This window comes from Hibiscus syriacus, unplaced genomic scaffold (genome assembly GCF_006381635.1).
Source record: "Hibiscus syriacus cultivar Baekdansim isolate YM2019G1 unplaced genomic scaffold, ASM638163v2 tig00110450_pilon, whole genome shotgun sequence".
NCBI lineage: Eukaryota > Viridiplantae > Streptophyta > Magnoliopsida > Malvales > Malvaceae > Hibiscus > Hibiscus syriacus.
In genome coordinates, this window is record NW_024062743.1 from 1003216 (window position 1) to 1009795 (window position 6580).

The window sequence follows — 6580 nt, forward strand, 5'->3', positions numbered from 1 at the left end:
ACATTCTACAGAAAAAAAAATGATCTTTATAATATATATTCTTCTGGTTCCAATGTTGGCGATTTTCTCGATAAATCACTCTTTAAATGTTTATTTTTCTGTCAGATACCGTTTAGATTATATTTTTTGATCTAACAACCTTTGCAGTAAGGTGCGCCTCCGGAATTACGCTTTACGTTGATTTGGCACCACGTGAGATAAGATGCGCTCCTGAAACGCGCCTTACACTGACATGAATACACGCTAACTAAAGTGAGTCACGTAGGATAAAACGCGACCCATGTGACACGTCTTTGTAATTACACTGTTTATTCTTTGAATTTGGCTCCATTTAATTACACGCTACCCAAGAACTGCATCTGAACAAACAACAAAGATCCGGATCCACTCAACTCGAAACGAGAATCATCCCACGCTCTCTTTCACTGTCACTTACCAGTTACCATTCTGAATTTTAAATTAACAAGAGAGAAGAGAAATAGAGAGAAAGCATTGTTTATTTATCCGGTGAGAGCGAGAGCTCCAAAGCCATCACCTTTGACTGCTCAGGTAACCACTGTAGTGGCTCCAGAACCCAACAACTCATCACCAACAGCGAAGCAATTGACGCCTAATGCTTTTGGCTTCGACCCTGTGTGGATTTTCATTGGAACTTTGGAACCACCAAAGCTCTAATTCAGAGACACTTGAAAGCTGAGAACTTTCTCTCATTTACATATTACCCAAAGGTCAAAGCTTTGTTTGATTTTTCAAATTTAATCCAATATTAGCAAGTGGGAACTCTTCTGTTGTCTCTCTCCTAGGGTCACTTATTTAAAAATGCAAAAAAAAGTAAAGGCGTGTCCTAGGGCCGTGTTTTATTCCACACGTTTTAGTCAGCGTGTAATTATGTCAGTGTAAGACGTGGGCGTGTTTTACCCCATATGACGTTAAATCAGTGTAAAACGCGACCTCGGGGGCACGCCTTACTACAAAAGATATTAAATCAAAAAATATAATCTAAACGGTGTTTGACAGAAAAATAAAATTTAAAAAGTGATTTATCGAGAAAATCACCCCAATGTCGGCTTTTGTTACTAAATAACGTAGTACAAGTTATTATCTCGCATGTTATTCCTAAAATGAATACATTCTTATACTTTCGTACTTGTTTGAATATAGGGTAACTTATAAATTTAGTGTCTTTACTATCATTTTAGTTTTGGTTTTGTCTTTCAATTATTATTTTCTTAAAAATTATGTCTAATGTTTTTGTTTTATTTTGTATAATGTCATTGAAAAATTGAGAGTTATTGACATGATATTTTTTGAAAATTTTCAATCATATAACATTATTTTATGATGATACTTCAACATCATTATTAATTTTTTTTAACAGTGAGGTATTAAACTAAAATTAAATAAAAGCGATAGTTAAGGTAAATATATAATAGTATAAACTAAAATGGAATAAAAGCGACGGTTATGGTAAATATATAATAGTATATACTAGGTTAGTAAATGTAAAACGTGAAGTATTGAATGAATAGTAGAGTTCGGGTGAAATAAATTATAGGTTAAACTACCTATTTAGTCACTGAACTGTGATTGTGTTTTTATTTTGGTCATTAAATAAAATTAGTGACAATTAAAGAACTAATCTTACATAAATATATCCACCAAATCATCCATCGTTTAATTAATAACAAAATTAGTAATGTGTTCTTTTCAGTTGGGATAATACGCAAAGAGTTTTCGTATTTACATATTAATTAATTAAATTTAAATTTAAATAGTTTCATAAATTTTAGTTTCTTCTCATTTATAAATTATGTCAATATAATATTTTGAATACATCATAAGCAACATTTTTTCGATTCAATTATATTAAACCTAGAAACCCTAATCATCAAATCTCATTAAATCTAAAAAAAAAATATCTTAGTGTCAGTCACTTTTTTAAAATAGGGTACTTTGTATTAAGAAAAGTTATAAAGTACACCACCTCAAAGATCTCATTAAAAAACCTCCTTAATCCTAAATGGAGGAAAAAGAGTGTACCTTGAGGTGGTAAGTATCAAAGGCACAAAGCTGTAACATCACATAAACCATACACTAGGCCTACCACAACCCCAAATCAATTCAAGAATAATACAACACAAACAACCCATAAAATGAATTGAGAACTAAACCGAGATCGGACACTGACAGCAAACCAAAGGAACGAACCACCACATCAAACAGAACATCAACCGCACCCAGACCTTGAACGAAGGCTAGCATTGATTCATGGAGTACCACACTTGCTGAAACTAACACTATCTACCAACAGACACGGCCAAAACCGAAGCATAATACCAAATATCAACGACTACACGAGACTACCCAGCCACCCGAATCATCTGGCGAAAACGAAAAGAAACCCATCAAGAATCATCACAATCAACAACAAAAGCTTCCCGGATAAAAAGGAGATACTCGACAAACTAAGAGGCAAAGCTTGCAGTACTACTAGCAGAAACAACACCCAAATTGCAAAAGTTACCACAAGACACGTGCAAGTCTAATAAAACCCACTAAACCAATGCTCTCCTCCACTCACTGGTAAAACAACCCATCCGACGACACTATGGGTATATCGAATAGACTAATACCGACAGCCCCCATATTCTACAACAGTAGCTTTATGCGAGTAACAACTTAACAAGGCACCATCTTCACTTTTCTTTTAAATTATTATAATGAAACATTCTTCAATAAAGTTTACCTCGATACCAGCATCTGCATTTGAACCCACCTGCAGCCTAGGAGACATCTCGACAGTAACTGCTGCTGAATTCACCGGTCCAACATCAGTCGGAGAGCCAACAATGAATACACAAAGCAAAAACACACGCAGGAACGGACGGTGAACAATATCTATAAGCAACACCACAAATCAAAAGTCTTGCCAAAGAAAACATGAGACAGCTAGCAGCAACGACACACACTCAACCTTGGAAGAACTTCAAAGCACAAGAACAACACCACCCACCACAACACAGGCCACTGGGCAACCACACCCACCAAATAGGGAACAGAGAAATGAAGTAATCCACCAGAAAACAACTTGTCAACAAAAAACACTCTAGCCATAGGAAAACAGACTAACAATAAGAATAAACTACTGAAAAACTGACACTAAAGTACAAATTCTAAAACTACTCCAGCTCCTCTTAAAAACCACGACAAACAACCTCAAAGACCAAAACACCATGGCTAGGCCGACCAATCCCATATTCAAAGAACAAAAGGAGATTCAGCGACACTATCTTTTTATTTCATTAACTTTAATAATGATTTAATGGTAGATAATTTGATTGGAACATAAATTCGTTATTAATTTAATGGTGAGTAACTTGATTGATAAATTTATGTAACTTTACCGTCTTAATTGCTAATTTTTTTCATTTAGTGACAAGAATAGAAATATGATGATAGTTCAACAACTAAATAGACAATTTACTCTAAATCATCACTACTAATGAAAAGCCGGGAGAAATGAACTATCAATTTCTTTGCAAATGAATTAAAGAAAGTTTAAACAAATGGCTTCTAAACACTTTCTGCCATAATATTTACTCCTAATTTTTTATGGAAAAAATAATTTTTTTATGAAAGTGTTTTTCATCTCAATTTAATATATTAATAATATTTTTGACATATTAATAATGTTTTTCTTTACATGCAAAGCGAAACCCTTTTAGAATAACGTCCCTAACAAATAATGTGAAATTTTAACATACCAAAAGAAATTAACATATCAAACTTTATAAATATATACTATATTTAAAAAGTTTAATATATTATTTTCACTCTTGGATTTGTCATTTTTTTAAAAGTAGCATTTATGTTTTTAAATCAATTTAGTACCAAAATTTGTTACTTTTATAAATGTGATGCATGCTTTTGCTATTACCATTTTGATACCTATATTTTTTTAGACATTACACAAAATAATCGGTACCAAAAGTGTAATATCTGGAAAATATAGATACTAAATTGGTAAAAAGAAAAGTCATATACCACATTTGAAAAAGTAACATTCATGTACCAAATGTGCAGTGCTTAACAAATATAGGTACTAAATTGATTAAAAAATAGGTACCACATTTGTAAAAGTAGCACACTCAGGCACCAAATAATATATTAGGTAGGTTTAATAAAAAAATATATATATATTAGGTATATTTAAAATCCATAATAACTTCTTTTTAAAAAGGCTTAAATATACATTTGGTACTCGGAGAGAATGCCTGAGGAAAGGACATGCCCTTAAAATTATGAGCAAGGTAATATAATTCTACCCTTTCACACATCATGATTTTCATGGTATATTATTATGTGTATTGAGTTGTGCATGTTGAGTGTTTGTAACCCCCTAGACCCGGTCTGTGAGTTAGACCCAATCCTAAGTGGTCACATATCCCATTCAGAGGTTTTTTTTTATATAACTTATAGAACGTTAAATATAATATAGAACATAATATTAATAATACAGATATGTCCAAAACGATAATAAAATACATGTCACCAAACATAACCGAAAAACATATAGAAATATATGTTCGTACAAAATAAGTAGTTGATTTCTCCTGATGCCAAATCTGCTAGCTTACGGTCTGCTGTTCTGAAAAAGGTTAAATTTTACAGAATGAGCTAAAAGCCCAGTGTGTGTCCATACAGCGTACAAAAACATATTAATAAGATATTATCAATAAAATCGATTTATGCAACATGTTTTTTTTTTAATATGAACACTACCCCCATCCGTCACGAACAAATTGTGTAGGTTCCCATAACCATACACCCCGTCACGACCAGTAAGGCCCTGAGCACAAAGCCGAGAAGCCTACAATATTTTCTTCCTCCAACAATTCTTTTCCCCCCCCAATGACAGTAATAAACAAAATGTATTGAGTAAAAATGGTGATTAATCCATTAAAACATGAAAATGGATCATGCTTGAAAATCATATACAGAAATACGGTAATCAGATGTCGGTAACCATTATTCAGAAATCAGATATCATGTATCATGTCATAACAATATTTTGAATAATCACTATTCTGAAATAATTCAAATAATATTTTAAAACAGTAAAACAACACTGTCAGGAAACACACCTGTCACACTCTGAGAAATTGGATAGGGAATCCTACTATTGGGTTTGTCGATCACGTTCTGCTGCAGCGCTAGATCCTACGAATTAGAAAAATCCATATTGGAATCCTAATATAAATAATCTAAATATTATTTAAATAATATACGGAAACCTACGGGTAATTCTCGTAGTACGCGGTTCAGGTTGATCTAACGAACGGATAACACCGGACCTAATTGATCCTTGCTCAGGTGAAACACGAGAACCTTCATAAAATATTTTTATTGAATAAATCCTTGACCAAATCTCATTTAAATAATCAAAATATTAAAATATTAAGCCTTTTGGGTTTACAAGCTCGATTCGGGAATTTCGGGTCAGAATTTGGCAAAACGGACTTCGGAATCAAATCCAGGACGTCGAAAAACATAAAGTATAATCTTTCGAAATTTCAAATTCTTGGTCAAAATTAAAGTCAACGGATTTGACTGACGATTTGGAGACTTTCGGGTTTGAATTTAGCGAAACGGACCCCAAAAACAGATTCGGGACGTCGAAAACTATCAGGATAGGTATTCTTGGTCGAAAAAAAAGGTCGTTTAATAGCTGGTCAAAGCCGATCAAAGTTCTGGTCAAAGGAGGTCAACAAACTGTCAAACATTTTACACAAATAGCACCATTTTTAACAAATTACCAAAATAGCACTCATTTCGAATTAATTCCCAAAATAGCACCAAAATCGAATTAATTCCCAGAATAGCACCGATCAACGATCAACGGGTCGGGTCGGGTCAACGGGTCGGGTCGGGTCAACGGGTCGGGTAAACGGGAAAACGGGTCGTGACCGGTCAAACTGGTCAAAACCGGTTAAAAACTGGTTAAATCGGTCAAAACCGGTTTCCAGCGTTCACTCGCGGGGCTCTAAAAATCACGGAAAAATTTCTAAAAATTATTTTGAGCGATTTCGAGATACTTACAAAGATCGGTTCAAATTTTTCAACGGCGGAGAGCTCGATTTCGACTTGGCCGAATCTTTGACTGATCCACCTCCCCACGCGCCGCCGCCAACGGAGATCGAGGATGACACCGGCAGACTCGGAACGGCACAAGGAACACGATGGTGCGGGAGGTGTCGTAAACGGAGCAACGATCGGTGATGAATTTAGGATTTTCTAGGCGATTGAGCTTAAAAAAAACGTCGATGCTTTGACTTGAAATTCACGACGTTTGGCAGCGTTTTGCTTCAATTAAATTGAGGGAATTGTTCCTGACTCGATAACGAACACGATGATACTTTCAAAACGACAATCGGAATTCGGACGGTGTCGGAATCGTCGTCGGATGTTGAGGTAAGGAAATGGAAATTTGGGAGGAATTGGGTTCTAATTTTCAGAACCCAATTCACGCATATATCATATATAACCAAATACCTAATTTTTTGGGGTAAATTCAAGGCTT